Source organism: Sylvia atricapilla, chromosome 3 (genome assembly GCF_009819655.1).
Source record: "Sylvia atricapilla isolate bSylAtr1 chromosome 3, bSylAtr1.pri, whole genome shotgun sequence".
In the NCBI taxonomy this organism is placed as follows: Eukaryota; Metazoa; Chordata; class Aves; order Passeriformes; family Sylviidae; genus Sylvia; species Sylvia atricapilla.
In genome coordinates this window covers 108469366-108488004 of record NC_089142.1, presented here as the reverse complement: position 1 = coordinate 108488004, position 18639 = coordinate 108469366, and the positions used below count along the sequence as shown (strand labels likewise).

The window sequence follows — 18639 nt, the reverse complement described above, 5'->3', positions numbered from 1 at the left end:
GGAGCCATTCCTGTGTCTCTCCTTTGCTGATGTAAACATGTGAAGATGATGTTTACATCGTCTTTACACCTCTGCTGTCGGTGAGGACAACTCTTTCATGGGTTTCTTTTATCAATTCTGTTTATTGATGAGCTTATTGCTTGATTTCTTTCCCTTCTGGTACTGTTTTTTCACTTGGCTGAAGAACGAACTCCTCTTCTCTTTCTCTTTGCATGTTCTGTTCCATTTCTTTCTCCTCAAATTTGGAAGTGCATAAAACATCAAGCAGGTTGGTAAGCTTTCTGCCAATGTCTCCAGCATTAGATATGCTTCATTAACCCAGCCTTGAGGAGATGTAAGAGTCCAATAAAACCGATTCAAGGTCTTGTTTTGGAAGGCGTGCAGGAACAGGGAGCGAGAGGTCCTTCACCATGTCATACCTTCCCTTCCTCTCCAGGAACAGGGCTGATAAGTTGTTTCCTGTCTGCCCTTGAAGGTATTTTTTAGAATATTAAGTAGTGCAGATATTCTCATGCTGATGGTTTTGCAGGCCTGGTGGTAAGGAGGACAGTGCCCACCTCTGTCCTGTCCTCCTTCCTGTGTAGGCTTACCCTGCAAGGCAAGAGCAGTGCGTGTGAAACGCAACCTTTTCAATCCACAGGGCGTGTTTTACCTGTAGAATAGACAGAGGCGCAAACACATTTGGTAGGTTGTACATTAGTCTAATTTCCTGATAGAGGCAAAGCTGCTCGTTAGCTCATATGAATTGGAGAGCAACAACAACAAAAATTCCAGCTGGAATCACCTGGCCACAGGAAAAGCAGAGATTCTCACATTTAGGACAGGCTTGCATGCTGTTAGACTGGACATACATATTTATTTAAATTATTTACTCTCGGTTAGCAAAGAACTTTTTTTTCCTTTTATTTGGAACAATTTGTTTCCCAGGTTAGGGATTCAGAATTTGGATTCAGATTTTGCTGAGAGAACTGCTTGACATGATCCATCTTGCTCTGTGTCTGGTATTTTGGGTTGCTTCAGCTATTTTCCCTCTGCTTTCAACATTGTGGTTTCTAAATACTTCTTCCTTTCAATGGCCAGTGGCAGATGAATTCCTTTTTCTCTCTTATAAGAAAGATGGAGCAAAGGGAAAGTGCAGCCACTGGAATGCCAGTGCTTCCATCAAAGTTCTGTACCCTCTGTTAGGACAGCTTTCAAAGTCCCACGAGTGTTTATGTGGAACAGTTGAATTTATTAGCTTAGCGTCTGAATAGTGCCATTATTTTTTTTTTTTTTCATGCAACTTTCCAGTATTCTTTCCACTTTACCCACTTCTCCAAGCAGGCCATTGTGCAGTGTTATCTCTGGAAGCACTGCCAGGTAACACTGGACAATCACTGGTACAGTCATTGGGTGGTTAATTATCTCTCCTCTATCAATGTAGCTGTGACAAGGGAACCTGTCCTGATGGGGGACTGGTAGGAAGCTGACTGCTTCCCTCAGTCTGCAAATGCTGCGTTGACGTTCTCAGCTGCACGTTTTGGTTCAGATTTTGGTACGTGCACACCGATCTCAGTGCCGTTCTCACGTGTCTCTCAGGTTTGTAGGTATTGCCTGGTAACCCGGATGGCAGCCTTTCACCATGCACTAGGAAAACAAAACGGGAAAAAAACCCTCACCCCACTAAAACACCCTAAAACACACACATAACCACCCCATTCCATTAGAACGTTTGGATTAAATGCCAGGGGAGGGTTCGGTGCAGAGCAAACAGTTCCTTTCAGGTTTCTCAGCTGTGTGCTGGGCAAAGCCAACATCCCCAAGGCAGAGTGCAGCCTCTGCCATCCGAGGTCAGGGCGGTGTGCTGAGGATTTCACCAGTGGCAGGAACAGCACACAGTTTTACTGAAATGTGGTTTTTCTGGGCTTTTGTCACACCTGCATTGTGTTCGCATCTCTGCTGGGAGAGACGATCAGGGGTCTTAAAGAGGGACCTGCCCTGGGAGGATGCTCCATGTGTTTTCTGTCCTTCTGTGACCAAACCATAGGTTTTGGGTGAAAGACAGCCTGTGTGGAACCTATTTCCAGTACTGATGGGGGGGACAACCTTCATCGAACACACTTTTACCCCCAAGCTTTCAGTTTGCAACCTGAGCTTTATTAAACAGAATTACAAGCTGTTTTAACTGTCATCACTAACACAGACAAAATCCCATTCAAAGCCGAGGGTCTGCTGTTCCGTTTTACCCTTAACACTTTCGTAAGGAGCCCATACCTAACACCCCTTTGGTCACCTGGCCCTACATCCCCCCCGCCCCTGGTTTTCCCCATTTCTGGGTTGCTGTTTGGGTGCCCTCGTTGTGTAACAGGACTGTAAGGGTGTGAGCCCGTCGCTCCGCTCGCAGGGGAGCGCTGCTCTCTCGGCTGCTCTGTCGGGATGCTGGAGTGTTCCCGGGAGCAGGGGATGCTGTCTCGGCCGTGGACAGGCTGCACCGTCTCTCAGCACCTCTCCTGTGGCTGGGGATCGGGAAAACTGCCTTGCTCTGGGAGCAGATGGCCACCTCTCCACCCATCCTCTCAGGTACGGGGAGGCAGCCAAAAGCCAGCTTAAAAGAGCGAAGCGTAACCTGTTCAAAGGGGAGCAGAAAGGAACATTTTTTCAAACAGCTTAATGAAGCACTCGGTGAGGACTGCCAGGGACAGATTTCCATTCTACTCGGGCTATTCATTAGGAAAGCAAACACCCTCCAGCGCCGTTCGAAGGAACAAAGCAAGCTTGCGTTTGCTAACGAGGTGTTAATTTAATGAAGGAGGGGGCTGGCAGAGGAGCAGGAGGGCAGGAAAGGTTTCCAGCCGTCCCTCTTTGCCGCCCGGGGAAGGCACCGCACCCGGGCACAGAGGAGCTGGGAGATGTGGGCTCCAAGGGGGCTCCCCACAGCCGAGGGTCGAGGCTGAACCACCAGGTCCCCTGGAGGCCACGGCTTCAGGGTAACCTCGTGGGCACCTTTCCCCAGGTGCAGGATCGATGGGATGTGTCCGCAGGGGCAGCTTCCACTTTGTGGCCCCGGGCAGGAGCCCCGAAAGCCATCCGAGTGGGAGCCGTGCTCCTGCCCTGTGCCCGGCCCCAAGGCCTGCGCTCCTGAGCGCTCCGAGGGCTGCGCTCGGGGTCCCTGTGCCTACTGCCACCCCCGGGCAGGGTCGAGTGGCAGGTACCCAGGTGTCAAAAGAGCCGCGTGTGTATTTCACAAGGAAGCTAATCCTGCGGAGGTTTTCGCGGTTTTTTTTTTTTTCTCTTTAAAATGAAACAAAACCCCCTGACTAATTTCTTTGCTGTGGGAAATCGTCTTTCCGAAGCGCATCCCACAAACAGACGCTCACGAAATGTCACGGCTTCTTGCAAAATAGCTGCACGGCAGATCAGCCGCCTCTGCTCTGGTGAGGATATCCGTGGATTTGTGTCTCTCCGTCCAGAAGGAGCCGGTGCAGGGCTGAGGTGTGCTCAGCAGCAGGTGATCCCGAGCCAGGCACAGCTCGGGGTCACTCACAGGAAAGGGGATGGAGTGTCCCAGCGGCTTTTCTGGAGAGGTGGCAAACACCCGGCACATGTGCCCTTCGGCACCGCGGGGATGGAGGTGATGTGTGTGCTCCCAGGACGAGCCAGCTGTCACCGAGGGAGGGCTGGGGGCTGAGCGCCAGGTTTTCTGCATCTCATGCCAGGACTTTAACCTTATCCCTTATTTTCATACTTGTGTGTAATTCCCACCAGGGAATTTCTTCCAGAGCATCCAAGCAGCACGGTTGCTCCCCGTGGGGACGAGGCTAAGGCAACCTGCTCTCCCAGCTCTGGAAGAAATGGAATTTCTGTGGGGCTTGGCTGGGGGTGAGGTTTAGGAGTTGGAGGGAAAGCACATGACATGAGGCCAAATCTCCTTTAAGATCCTATCCTGGTTTTTGCTCAGAGCGTACAGCACGTGGGAGAGGAGAGCAGGACTAAGGGCACATGAGAAATCCTGGCCATGAACCCACACAGTCATTGGGAACACTGGCACAAATGAGGTCATGGCTCGTGTTTATATTTCTGCATGCATTGTGCGGCCCTCGTTCCTCTGCTTGTGTCTCCGAGATGTGGAGGGAATTTCCTGCACACGCACGACGTTGTTGTTGCAGGGCTTTTGTGAGCAGAAACCACTTCAAGCGGCACGGAGGAACAATGCTCTGTTCTGGCGGCAAAAACACAAAGTTGGGAAAACTCCCTCAAATCGTTTTCCTTCTGGCTGCCTGGTGGATACTTTATTTGAAGATGAGGAGGAGAAGCGGCCGCGTTTGGCGGCTGCTGGCTGGTTGCAGCACTCTCAGGGTGCTGAGGTGGGCTCTCCAGCCTGGAAATCAGCCCAGCCTCGCTGCAGCCCTGAGCTGAGACAGCTGGGGGCTTGTGGAGAGCCCACCTGCAGCCCTCCTGTCCTTTCTGTCAGACCCAAAAACAAACAGCACCTTGGGAGGGGGAGCGTTCATCCTGCCGTCTCTCACCTTCAGGGGTGGTTCACTTGCCACAGTGGGACAAGTTGGAAAAAACGTGTCTCCTCAGGCTTTGGGATGCTGTGAAATAGGAATGAATGTATTTCTTTGGCTACTGGATAAAAAATGCTGGTTTGCACTGGGAGTCGCGGGTGGTGGGACGTGTTCAGTTACGGGGTCCTTGTCAGTGGGCCAGGTTTGGAGTGATGCAAAATGACTCAGAGTTCCACCAGAGTCCGATTAAAAGCAGATGTACAAATGAAGATGGTCCCCTGCCCACCCCTTCCTCCTGCCCCCGGCCTCGGCCCTGACGCTGTGGCTTAGGGCAGCAGAGTTTAATGAGGGCGGGCAATAAAACCATTCCCGGAGCTGTCTCCCAAGGCCCAGGCTGGAGGGGAGCTGTGGAAATGCAGGGCTGAGGCCTGGAGAGAGAAAGGCATCCCTGAGGGCAGCTGCAATGGGCACAGCTCCCCTTGCAGCACGTCCAGAACCCAACTCTGCTGATGTCCCACCCGGGCAGGGCAGCTGCCACCAGCCAGGAGACAGTGCCACCACCCACAGCCACACCTGAGGGAAATGGTGGTGCCCCAGACACTGCAGTAACACCCCTCTGCCAAAATTACACTTGGAAGAGGCTTCAGAGTGCGAAGAAACAACAGAGAAAGAAAAAAAAAAATAAAACCACCCCATGAACAAAAAGCCAACCCTCGTGTAAACCCCAGGGCTGGAGGAATAAAAGTGCCAGAAAACATTTATATTGGGCTCCCCTGATATCAACACAGATGAAATGGATCCCCATGCTTCCCTCCAAACCACAGGCTCTAAAGTGGATTCCAAATCCCATCCCCACTTTAATTTAAGGGCCTCCCAATTAGACCGTTGGATGCCTTTCAAAGCTTTGTATAAATCGGAGATTATGCATCCAGCAGCAGAGGTTTGTGTCCTCTCGGAGCAGCCACCAGCCACAGTGTGCTGCCCAGGCTGCCCCAGGGGCTGGAAGGGAAATTCAGGGGACAAACGTGGTGTCCGTGTGGCCCTTGGAGGGCAGCTCCAGCCCCACTGCCTCAGGACAGGTTTCTGCTCCAGCCCTTTGGTGTTAGAAATCCCTTGGTGCTGCTGGGGGCTGCAAGTGGCGGGGCTGTGGGAGTGAGATGTTCTCCGGTGCACTGACTGAAGGGGAAAAATCTCAGGAGAAGGGAAAAAAAATCCTTTTAGGTCGATTTGAAATGTTTTTGCTGTTCTCCCTCTTCTCTCCTCCCCCAAACCAGCAATCAAAAAAAAAAAAAAAAAACAAAACAAAACAAAACAAAACAAAAAAACAACCTTAAAAAAACCCCTCATAACAAAACATGGCACAAATCCAAATAGTTTTGGTAATGCTGTATTTTTCCCGGTTGATTTTAAAGACTTGTTGTTGTTGTTGTTGCCCAGAACAAGGATCCTCCAGTGTTTTCATAAGAAATGATACAGTCCTAGGTGGTGGAATCTTTCAGTGGGAGAAGGAAGAGCCAGAGTTTTTTCGTTCCTGTATGTACCCCAAATGTCTCCTCCTGTCCCACTGGCCTCCCCTCTCCCATCTGCCTCTGCTCCAGGGGCTGCTCCACCCCTGGAGCTTGTGGTGATTGTTATCTCCAGGACTGAGCTGTCCCGAGAGTGAAGGGCACAGGGAGATGTCCCTGTGGAATGTGAGGCATTCCCTGTGGGCACAGCCGCCTTCCTGCAAGTGCTGGCCGGGGGACAGTGAGTGACTCCTTTTTCCAGGGGTCCTACAGGACGCCTGGCAAAGGTCTCCTCAAGGTGGCAGGGGACGTTGGGTGGCTGCTGTGGCCTTGCGTGTCTCCTGTTGCTCCCCAGCCCTGCATTCCCCACCCTGTGCAGCTGCTGGACTGTCAGATCCCAACAGACTCTGGGTCCTGTCCCAGTCTGCCTGGAGATCAGGAGCTGCCACTCAGAGTACTCTGGATTTCCAAAGAAATGAACCAAACCGGCTGGAGATGGGTCCTTTTGTTGAGCTGCATGTTGATGGAAGTGTGATTGTTGTCCTAACTGTGAATATCTGCCATTATTGGGCTGCTGAGCCCAAACTCTTACTGGGCCAGCTCATTGCACTGGCTTCAATGAATGGATTAATTTAATAATCAATGATTAAATGAGCAAAGGGTAGGCAAGTCATTTCCGTGGGCTTTTCCACATCAGTTTAGGTCTGGACTCGAGGAGCTGGAGCTGCAGAGAGCCCTGAGCCTGGGTCTGTCACTCAGCAGATTCCTCACCTTTTGGACCAGCTGATGGATGCCAAACACAGGATTTGATTTTATTTTTTTTCCATCTCTTTAAAGTCATTTTTCATGGTCAAGTGCTCTATTTGGCATAGTTCAAATTAGGACAGTCTTTGTTTTTGGCAGGGGAGTGCAGCACTTGCAGGATGGCTAATTTGCTGCTACCACTAATGCCAACTGCTTCAAACTATGGAGCCTTGAGTGAGGCATGCAGTGCCTGACTGAACTTTAAGTTATTTTTTTCTTATGCACAAGAATGTTCCATTTTTATCACTCTTCCCTTGAAACATGAGAATTCCTTTTTTTTTTTAAAAAAAAAAAAAAAAAAAAAAAAAAGCAGGCAGGAAGAAATAATTGCAAAGCCCAAAGGATAAATTTGCATCTCTTTTAATGCAAAAACCACAACGTCACCATTAAACTGTCAAATTATCCTCTGTTTAATTTCTATATAAAATTTAAAACTTTCTGCAGACAGCCAATAAACCTCAGGGTGATAGGACTTGTTTCTGCTTCCATTGAAGTTGGTGGCAAACCTCCCATTTATTTTGGTGTGTAGGATCAAACCCCCAGCATATAAATAACCCAGCACTGAAGGTGCTCTATGATTCTTCTGTCCATATCTCTCCCTTCCTCTCTGAAAACTTCTGAGGCTGGGCTCAACATTGATCTTAGGCACTGAGAACATCTTTATTTCTCTCTTTCCTTTTTTTTTTTTTTTTTTCCCTTCTCTTCTTTGTGGGTTTTGATCTCTCCCTTTGAAATGGAAGCAGATTCCCTGCAGGGTGCTCTGTGATCATTTGCTGGGTGTAGTCGCATGCTTTCACTTCTTGCTGTAGGTGAAATGGCTCATGTGCAAGGATATTAACTCTCTGCTGGGCAGGAGCAACGTGCTGCATTCCTTCTGTTTTCCTGGATGCTTAACAGAGAAGGCAGCCCTCCCCAGCCCCAGAAAGGCTCGCTGTGTGCCTGTGGGAGTGCAAGATGTGGGAGAGGAGATGTTTTAGGGACAGCCAGCTCTTGGGCAGACCCACGTGTACAGCTCACCTGGGATAGCTGTGCTGAATAGGAGATATCTCCTCTTCCTGGAAATTGGTGCCAAATCCAATGCTTCTTGTCGATTATGACCTGCTGCTGTAGGAGAAAAGGTAATTTCTCCTTGGTTTCACGGGAATGAAGCAGTGGGAGAGGGAAGCTGAGGAGGGAAATGACAGTGATGGGATAAGTGTTGGGGAAAAAAAAAAGTCTGTTTTAACAGGAGAGCTCTGGTTAGGCCCAGCCCAGAGAAGTATGTAAGAATGTGCTTGTGATTTGCTTCCAACAACATTTTTAAACCTACACTTAACTATAAGCACGAGTATCTCATTGCTTAAGGTTAAGCACGTGCTGAAATCCTCATCTGGAGGTGAGCCCTGGCTGGCAGAGCTGGGAGACACAGAGATCACATAACCAACCTCCGGAGCAAGAGCCTGGTCCTACCCACTCAGCTATTCCGGGGGAGTTCCCGGGAAGGCAAAGAGGCTGCAGAAGCTGGATCTGCATCTCTGATCTTACAAGTTTCCCGGCAGGTGCAAAAGCAACTGCTCTGAACAATACCCGAGGTGTTTGCAGGGTTGGCCTAAGGCTTTGTCTGCAGCAGCAGATGAGGTTAACAGGCTGTTTAAAACAAACAAACAGCCCCACCTCCCTCCAAAAATTTCAGAAAGATGGCCCCTGTGGTTGTGGTGTGATTTTAAAAAATATTTAAGCTCTGAAACTCTTCCTATAGCTCTAGAGAAAAAAAAAAATCAGTCTTTCCTCCTTTGCCCCAATCAGTTTTATAAATTCACATCCTGAAGTCACACCTGTATTATGGAGTCAGTCTGGGCATCTCTTCTTACACCCTCATATCTTGGATTTTCTTATTATTTAAAAAAAAAAAAAAAACAAAAAAAAAAAAAAAAAAAAAAAAAAAAAAAAAAAAAAAAAAAAAAACAACGGGTTATGCTAAGCAGTTCTTCTTTAAATGATGTTTATTTAATAAGTGGGAATTTTAACAGGAAATTTTCCAAATAATTGCACTTAAGGAATGTGTGTTGTACGTGTAATGGGGTAAACTGTGCTCTTTACTCCTGAAAAGATACATGTGCACACACATGCACAAAATAACAAGGAAGAAAGGGAAAGGAAAAGCATTTGCTTAGGGATATGGAATGCAAAACTGGTTTTATTTTACGCCCTTGGAGAACGTTACAACATCAGTGAATGCGGTGCCATCTCTTGCCATCTGTGAAACACGGGGTGAGGTTTATAGCACGCAGAGAGGCAAACACACAGCAGAGGACACAAGGGCGGGGTGGCCGTGCCCTGCTGGGGACACAGAGGGGCTTGGGGCACTCCAGGCTCCAGCCAAACTGCGCTGAAGGTCCTGTTCTCACTGCTTCTGGCAAAGGCGCTGTTGGTGCAGCCCCTGGATTTCTGCTGTCTCCTGGAGAGGTGAGCGAGGTGACCGAAGCGTTTCCAGGCGTTCCTGGCCCCCGAGAATGCTCAGGAGGGCTTTTGGTGGCCTGTGCTCTGCACTCGGGCTCTGTCCTGCAGCACCACAGCCCGGGGACAGCGGGGACAGCCTGGGCACCGCACAGGGACAGTGCGGCCACCCCCAGCACCGAGGCTTTGCTGCCAGAGCGCCTGGCTGCTCTGGGAATGCCCTCTGCATTCAGCCGCTGAGCTAGCTGGATTCATGGAGAAAATTCGCTGCTTCTCGAACCCCAGAGCCCTGCCTGAAGGGGTTTGTCCGGGATGGAACAATCGGGTGTGGTACCACGGGTGATCACCAAATGGCGTGGATGCATTGGTAAGGCACCGGGCGGTAGGTGGGTCCTGGGCAGTGTTCAAAGACCTCGCCCTTGGATATTCATGGAGCTGATGATCCACAGAAAAAGGTAACAACGTGCTGGAACAATAGAAGTTATCTGCAAGTATGTTCAGGAAGGCCTGGGGCTTTCAGATGCAAATACAGAAATATATTTAACATCTTGACTTCTATTCTTTTGTCATAATACAAAGTGGAAAGACAATGTTTAGTAAATGTTTACATCTTACAAAGGGGAGTTTTGCAAATTGCATTGTAGCTCTTTGGGAGGAACCAGGAAAGAGGGCAGGATGTTAACAGCATAAAAAAGAATGGCAATAAAACCCACCCCTAATATTAATTGTCTAAGAGGAAATGCATCTATCTCTCATCAGGACATTGCAGACTCTGCTTTGCATTGCTGGAAGCCTGAGAACACTAATCGTTTTTTGGCATGGAGAAGCAAGTTCTTGCATAGTTGAAACATAACTCATTTACAGTTGTTTTGATGGATGCTTAAAGCAGCGTGGAGAACCCCCGGGTCCCATCAGCTCGTGAGCAGCAGAGCTCAGATGTAGACCTGGCTCAGCTCCCTGCTCTGGGAACGGGAGGGGGCTGCTCTGATTCGACACCTCCGTTCTGGTTTGGTCCTGGGGTTGGCTGTGCTGTGCAATGAGAATCTACCAGCAGTTGTCTCTGTGAATTAATGACACACCTGAAAGGATTCTCGGAGGCTTGTTGGCACCAGCAGGATGGCACAGAGCCACCACGGCGGTTCTGCAGCGAGGGGACAACAGCTCCCACTCTCTGAGGGTCTGGGTGGGGCAGAGGTGGACCCAGTGCTGGCAGGTTACATGAACAGGGATGCCTCAATGCTCCAAGGCAAGCGTGGGAGCTGCAGCCTCATCCTCTTCCTCCCTGGAGCAGCAGCTGAGGGTCACCAAGCGCTGGGGCCAGTGGAGCAATGGCACCCAGCCACAGCTGGTGGGGGAAAGCAAGGGCTGACCTCTAAGGATGGGCCCCAAACTCTGTGTGTGTATTTGTGCCCAGCTCTGGGGACGGAGAGAGGTGGAACAACAGGTTTGTGGCTGCAGTGAAACCCTTCATCGCTGGCCAATGCCAGACAGGGTGTAAAAGCCTCAGCTCTTGATGTTGTTTACTCAGATGTGAGCCTTTGCCCCACGTTTCAGTTCCTCCCACACTGCTGTCCAGAGATGAGTTGGAAGATGAAGATTAGCACCATCACACAAACTCCTGTGGGAAGTGCCTAGTGCCCAGCCCCCAGCCATTTCTCATGGTGCCCAGAATGCAAAACCATGAAGCAAAGGGGTCCCCCATGGGCAGTTTCTCTAAGTGCTGGAAACTGTTACATTTATGTTGGATTATTTTCATTCCATTGTGAATCAAGTCCTATGAAGCCGCAATGAATGACATTTCCCTTGCTGGCAGGAAAAGGAATGGGGTTATGAAATGTGGCTGTCAAGGATTCCTGCATGTAACTCACACGTGGCTTTGTACGGGAAGGATGCAAAGATTCCTGCATGAAGACTGGAAACCCACTTGTGGAGATCCAGAGGAGCTGATGCTAAACACTTCAGAGCCAGATTTTCTCTTTCACACAGGCTGTGTAAATGCCTATGCACCTCCCTCCTTCCAGGTGACGCAGAGACCTGCTCTCCTGCTGCTGTGATTTTCACAGCATATTCATTCCTGTTCTACACGTACCATCCCCAGGAAACCGAGCAGAAGCACATTCCAGTAGTTAAATAACAGTTCGTATTTTTCTATTTGTTCTATTCTTGTTCTATTCTTTCCGTTCCTTTCCCTCCCTGCCCTTTCACCTCCGAGCATCCATCCGTTCTCCCTGTGGGCTCCTGGCTGCACGGCTCTGCCATTCCCGGTGCTGCACATCCCTCCTGACAGCTGGCAGGGGAACTGCCCAGCCTCTTCCTGCTCCACCCTCCCAGGAGGCTGTGGAGCCCTGCAGGGAGCTGCACACTCACTGCTGGATCACTTGGAAGGGCAGGAGAACTGCTCCAAACTCCACGTGGTCGTGAGGAAGGTGCAGCATCTGCTTGACCAAGAGGTTTTGCAGAAGATATTTCTGGGGGGAAGGAAACCTCTGAGCAGTCAGAGGTGTGCAGGAGGCTGGGGCTGAAAGCCCCAGACCCTGCTGGTAATTAGTGTAATTAATAATAGAAACAAAATAAAATTCTAATTGTTCAGGGTGAATATTGGCTAAGATGCTCATAGTCATACGAAACCTCCTCTAGGATCTTCTGTGAACACAAGTGAGCTCAGACAGCTTTTTACAGCCAGAATCTCCCATGGCAATACTGTGTCCTAACAAAGTGGGAATGATCTGCAGGACCTTCAGCTTTTTACATCCAGGAGATGTTGTTGTTGTCTGGAGGATCCTTTGCACAGATACTGACCATGACTGGGCTTAGACCTGCTCATGTTGAGCTGGGAAAATGTGGCAGCTGGGATAAATAAAAGAAAGAGGACATTTAGGATATCTGACTTCAAAACGTGATTAGTACTGGGAATTTTTATTTTTTATTGCATGAGGACAAAATTTGCAAAATCTCCCAAATTGGCGTAAAGGTTGAAAGCAGCATTTTTAAAAGCAATTGAATGTTTAGGCCTTGGCCTCCCTCTCATTTTCTGTGGGAGAATATCAAGTCAAATGTTCAGAAGCATCACAGTTCTTTAGCCAAACTCCTTGTGGGTACTTGGTAGGATTCCCTTCCCTGTTTCTAATTTGGTTTATACCCCAAAGCCAACTGGTTTTTGCTTTTCGTTCAGTGGGTGGGAAAGCTTGTGAGAAGGTATTAACAGCTATGCATCCCAGGCAAGAGAGTTCTTCTCTGAACTTTCCTGGATGTGTGTAGGAAATTCTTCTCCAAATTAACAGCGTGTTTTCAGGCCTTTGTTGTTGTTGTTGTTTTGTCAGGCAGATCTACATCAGGAAACCTGAGCACCTGGAGAAGGTTCAAGCGCAGACTGAGCTTCAGGTCTCAGCTTGGACTCGAGAGATATTAATAACAAGCACAAACCTTTCATCAGCAGAGCTCTCCTGCGTGTTCGTAATGCCTGGAATATTGTTTATTGCTCAGGGTCTGTGTTCTGGCTGTTCCTCTCCGTGGCACACACACAGGATCAGTGCTTCCTGCCCTTTGAGCAGCTTTCACCTCTGGTTGGTGTCTGGATCCCAGCCGGGGTTGGTGCCCTGCATGCTGCAGCCACCAGCCGGGGTCTGTCTGTCTGTCTGTCTGTCTGTCTGTCTGTCAGGTGTGGCCTCCAAAGCCCTGCCCTGTGGTGGGGCATCAGCAGGGAGCTGCTCCTGTCAGCAACAGGCACACGAGGCACACAGTGAGATGGTCACGGGCAGGCTGGGGGACACCACGCTCTGCTGAGGGCTCCTGACCTCCTCCAAGTCATCCCACCTTCCTGGCCAGAAGCACTGGCTGCTCACAGGCACTTGCTGTGATCCCACCCCTTCCCACTCGATCCAAGAGGGAGAGCTGCACTTCAAAGCCCTTCGCTCTCCTCCTTTGCTGTTGGCTGTCTTTTAGAAGAGGGTTTTGTTTCTCCTGCAGCTGTTAGAGGGGAGCCAGTCCCTGGGCTCTGAGCCTCTCTTCTCACTCCTTCCCTTACCAGGAGCGCCAGCCACCTCCTAAGGGACATCTCCTTCCCAGAGGCAGAGGACGGCTGAGTCTGTCTGACCTCGGAGGAAAGGCTGACTGTCAAAGGGAGAGGCAAAAAGTGTGAGGATATGATTTTCTCTTGGGGTGGAGGGGCAGTGAGGCATCTCACGTGTCCAGGTTTACCCAAACCTCCTTTCCCAAAGCCAGCTGGTTTCTGTCACCCTCAGAAGCCCCCAGAGATGTCCCCTGAGAGCTTAATGGGTCACAGGTTTGGGTCAGTGTAGTAATTCCTGGAGCAGTTGCCTAGCTGGGGGGAAACGTGTGCTCCAAACACAGCAGGGATCACATAAAACAGATCATTGTTCTTTAATCAAATCGTACTTTGTGCTAATCCCACAGTTTCTTCCTCTGAGTAAAGATTGGTGATCAAAACTTTAACTACATCTCCAAATTAAATGTGTTAAAATGCTGCCTCCAGTGTGTGTGGGGGAAAGCTCACACCAACGTTCATTTTAAAGCTCAATTCAGTGCAGAGGGTTTAGGGCTAATAATGAATTTAGCAAGGTACTAGTTAGGCTTTGATGCTAATTATTTTAAGTATCGTAGGTTCTGATTCACAAGACAGTAATCACAGGTCGTTATTACTAACATTATTAGGTTAAGTTAAAAATTAGCTTTTAGACTTTGAGCCTCATGTACTAATGCACCCTGAAATGAAACACCTGTGTGATGCCTTAACAGACAATTGAGGGAAATTAGGCTCCTTAATTAAATGAGCTACAAGCATGTGTGTTGTTACACACATGAAAAATGGCGCTTGGACCTTTCAACAGTGATCTTCCATTGCTCAAACGGGACACTGGTTGGAAAAAATGATCACAGATTTTGCTTTATGATATAAAAGAGCTGTGACTTTGCTTTGAGATACTGGGGTCAGTGCCCCACACGCTGCCAGGAACGAGTTGAACTAAAAGAAATTTTGTTGGCTGGACTCTTAAATGGGTTAAAACAGGATCAGCATGTAGGGGCTTTGTGTTTTTAGGAAAACACACACACAAATCCAGTTTTCTGACACAGCTCTGATGGCAGGAGGCAGCACAGCAGACTCTTTTCTCTCTCACACTTTCCTGTTTGGGTGCCTCTGCCACATCCAGCAGCAGCCCTGGCATTCACGGAGGGCAGAAGCAGTTCCAGGAGGATTGGCTTTGGGATTGAGAGAGCTGGGATGGATCCCCTCACCGGTGGTGCTCGGGGCCCCATCTCCTCTGCCAGCTCAGGGCAGGGGATGGCTGGTGTCTCTCCAGTGCTCCCAGGACCTTGAGGCAGCCCAGAAAGGTGGCTCCAAGAGGCCCTTCCCTCTGGCTTTGTGCTGCACTGGTGTTCTGCCAACAACAATTCCTTTCCAGGTGCGCTGAAAGGTGCTCATTTTAATAATGTCTTAAATGGGGGGGTTATTTCCATATGGACTATTCTACTTCCTTTCATTTAGGTTATCTGTGGTACAGAAACTTGTTTCATTTGGAAGGGCTCAATATTTGCATTTCAATGGGACCTTCTAGGTATAAAATCCATTGGAAAGTATCTGCGGGCATGCTTGTGTGGGATTTTGGTCCCTTTGCATCTCACAAAGAATTGACAGATATTTAATTCAGAGAGGGAAGGAAGTAAGATAAAGTCCTCATCTCCAAGTGTAAAGTTTCTTTACAAGAAACTATGGAAAGCATGGATAATTCGATTTGCCCAAGAGCATACCCCAAAACAGGGCACAGATTCCAACCTCTAATCCCTCCCTGCAGCCATAGGATCATCTTCCTCCTCTCGATGCTGAGGAAAAGCCAGGAGCTGCTCACAGGAAGCTGTTGTGCAGGAAGGCAGGACAGGGCACTGCACCCGGGGATGGGTTAGGATTATGAGGGGCAGCACCTGGAGTGCGGGGGCCAGGGAAAAGCAAATGCAGCAGCCACCAAACCAGTCTGGCTGCCACAGCCCAAGGGAACACGCTGCTCCCAGGCAGCATCAGCCCACGGGGAGCTCAGCACAGAGCAGGACAGGCCAGCAGGGCTCCAATTCACCTCTTGCCCTTCACACTGGGCTTTGGGTTTTCCTGCCTCTCTGGCTGGGGCTGGGGGTCTTTCCTTCTGGTTTTTTCAGACACATCAGGGCCTCCTGCCAGACCAAACGAGCCTGGTTCTGCAGCATGTGTTTTGGTACACGTCCATTACACCCATCTTTCTCCTTCACCTGTTCAAAATAGGCCAGAGGTTGGCTTTCTTTTTTGGAATGAGCCTAAGAAAAATACATCAAAATGGAATCTCCCCTTTCCTGTGTGCCCAAAAACTGTGTCCAGCTGAAAAGCTATCTGCATCACCAAAATGCACTCAAATTTACAAAACCAATCTGGATTGTTCTGATAAATCAGAGATAACCAGGACAAAAAAAAGGGGGACTATTCCTTTGAAACTATTACAAGGAAATGCACAAGAACACCTACAGAATATGGAACCTCAGGAGCTAAAGACTCCCTGTTGCATTTTGTGTCTTGGATTACTGGCAGATCCTGGTTCATTGACTTCTGAGAAGAAAAATAATGAGTGGATTACTCGGTTGAGTCTCAAAGCACTTCAAAGTGCTGAGCGTGCCATCTCTTTTTGGTTTTCTCTTTCTGGGAGAAGAGGGAGGGAGATGGAGGAAGAGCTGGGGAACCTGGCCCCAGGAGATGGCTCTTTGACTCTCATTCCTTGCTGCTGGGTGATTAGCTGGTTGTCAGAGGTGTATCTGGCTATAAGCAGAAGTCACTGCATCACCCAGGAATGGTGGGTGGTGGGAAGTTCTGACCGTGGGGCTGCGGATTCAGAGTGCTGGTGCTGGAGGATAGGGTGTTCCTGTGAAGAGAGAGCCCTGGATTTAGGAATGTGCTCCTCACAAAGGTATGCCAAGGCCCCGGGGCTCCCTGCATCAGGGTGTGATGTAAGATACAGCTCTTTGTTGAGAGCTTTTCTCCTGACGTCCTTGCAAGCCAGGCAGATGTGTGGATATCTCCCAGCAGTTACTCCTGGAAGGAAACATTACTGGATATCCTAAGGGGTAAACAGTGCTCAGAGCTGGGTTCAGAAGTGTTGTCTGTTTTCTCCAGCTCTGATTGCGCTGCTAGCTATTTTTAGGGTGAAGCACTCATGTCTTATAAGCAGTGGCCAGTTTCCAGTATGGATCCCAGACCTGCAGAGGCGTCCTCTGAACTCCAGAGGCATGAGGAATCTGCCAAGGCTCAGAGTTTCAGTGCAGACCCAAAGCTCCGATCACACTCAGTGAAGGAGCTGCACAGGGAGATGGGAATGGATGGCTTGGGAGAGCACGAGCCATGCAATGGGGCTGATGCTGAGCTCCATCCACAGCCCTGCTCCAAAGGCCAGCTCCTTCAGCCCCTTGTAGCCAGGAGAGATGAAAGCAGATCAAGGTGATGGCCTCTCCTGAGGATGGAGCTGGGACCTGCCAGGACAAGGTGAGCACACCCTGCACCTCCCTGTGCTGCCACTTGCCTTTCCTGATGTCCTTCATCTTGCTCTGCCCAGGGATCTTCTCTCACATGTTAATCAGACCAAGAGGTGCTTTCTCCAGTAGCTTCTTAGGGCTGCCTGTGAGCTCCCTGTCTGTGAGGAGGGAGATAGCAAAGCCACCAGCCAAAGCTGTGCACATCTCCATGATTCCCTGTGCTCCCTCCTTTGGCTTATTTGCAGTGCAGGACAACTGCTGCTTATTCATCTCTGGATTTATTTTCCATCCTGCAATTTTCATTCAAGCTTAGGATGAAAGCAGCTGCTGTTGTGTACGTAACAATAAGGATCTTCAAACATTTATTCCTAGACCTTTTGAGAGTCTTTCTCATAATTCAGGCTGAAAATTTACCCTGAAGTTGTCTAGCTTCTGACAGGTTTTTTGAAGGGATAAGGTCTTTAGTCCTAGATGGAATTGAGAGAGGAGGAGAAGAGAAGAGACAGAGACAGACAGACACAAGCAGGTGGATTCTCCCTTTCTCATCCCTATATTTCTGTGCACCAGCCTAGTGCTGGACTATTTCTATAACATTCCTGGTTATGTGGGAATACAAGGTCCAAGCAATTGGTTGAGGTCAGTTGCTTGCCCTTGGGTTTCCACCTCTTCCAGGCAAATGCCCTGTTTTGAGGGAAAAGGAGCTCCTTGTGGCCTTCAAAATTCCCAGCACAGCTGATGTTGAATGCTCAGGAATCCTCCTAGCTGGAGTTTCCTAGCTAATGCTCTTTATATCAACTTTCCCCTTTTGCTTTAGCTGAGAGAGGATCAAAGCACTGGGAGCAGAGAGCTGTCACAGGCTAGGAATTCCGTATTCCCACCTCAGATTTCAATTCAATTTGGGGATGGTGTGGAATTCCTCTGTGGTCAAGAGGGTTTGGATGTCAAATCCAGAACACAATTTTCCTGTTTCGTGTGATGTGGGTGTGTCCCTTTGCCTTGCCCTTCCATTACCTGACCAGGCTGTGCTCCACCTCAGCTGCACTTCCACTGGACTTGAGCTCAGCCTCCGTTCTTGTAAGGAACACCAAGTCCAGCCAATGCTTCTGCCTTTCAGGTTCCATCAAGAGCACTTCCAGAAGCTCTGCTAGTGAATATTAAAATCTACTTACTGCCAACAAAGCCCTAATAATCTGTGCTTCCAGGGTACCTTTGATGCGATGATCTCAAAGCAAATCAATTCAGGGTTATCCCACACCCATGCTGTGGATGGAAACACTGAATGCATGGAGTGGAGGAATAAATCCTAGCTTCACTGGCAAACTGTGCCATAATGGATGGTGCCTTATTCTGAGGGCCCAGAGCCTGGCACTGATGGAGGTGTGAGAGATCCAAATTAAAACTGGTGTTAGGGCATCTTCAGCAAACCACCTTTGCTGCTCTGGTGAGTCCAACTCAGACACTTCATTTCAAAGTTCCCATATAGAAAAGAGACCCTAAGCAAACTTTTCCTGAAATTTGTCCCAGAACAAAGTCAGTTCCACTTGCAGGCTGTGAGCAGCAGGCTCCATGTGCAGTGCTGCAAACCTGACATAAATCAGGTGTTTGCAGCACTCGGCTGGAATCGGGGTAAAGAAAAGGGCCGTGCACAACTCACTTTATTTTGGCAGGATCTCGTGGTTTATCAGGCCATGCACAGCCCTTGCACACAGGAGTCCCTCCATGGGAAGCTGTGGCTGCTCCCACCATCAGGCAGAGGTGGGAATCCAGCCTGGAGGCACCAACCAGGCCCAGTGCTGGGGGCTTGGCCCATAGGTCTTTGGGAGGAGAAAGGTTACAGACAACTTTGGTTCTGGGGTCTCCAGACTGCAGTGGGTTTTTTGAGGAGGCACTTCAGCCATTTCTGA

At 49.2% G+C, this 18639-nt stretch overlaps 1 long non-coding RNA gene across 1 annotated transcript in view; it reads right to left on the bottom strand.

Moving 5' to 3' along the window:
- Positions 1-8662: 8662 nt before the first annotated feature.
- LOC136358516 (uncharacterized) overlaps positions 8663-18639 on the bottom strand; it is a 247808-nt gene continuing 237831 nt past the window's right edge. Inside the window, exon 2 of the long non-coding RNA XR_010743139.1 lies at positions 8663-8752. This is a non-coding gene — a long non-coding RNA (uncharacterized lncRNA). The remainder of the gene's footprint in view (positions 8753-18639) is intronic.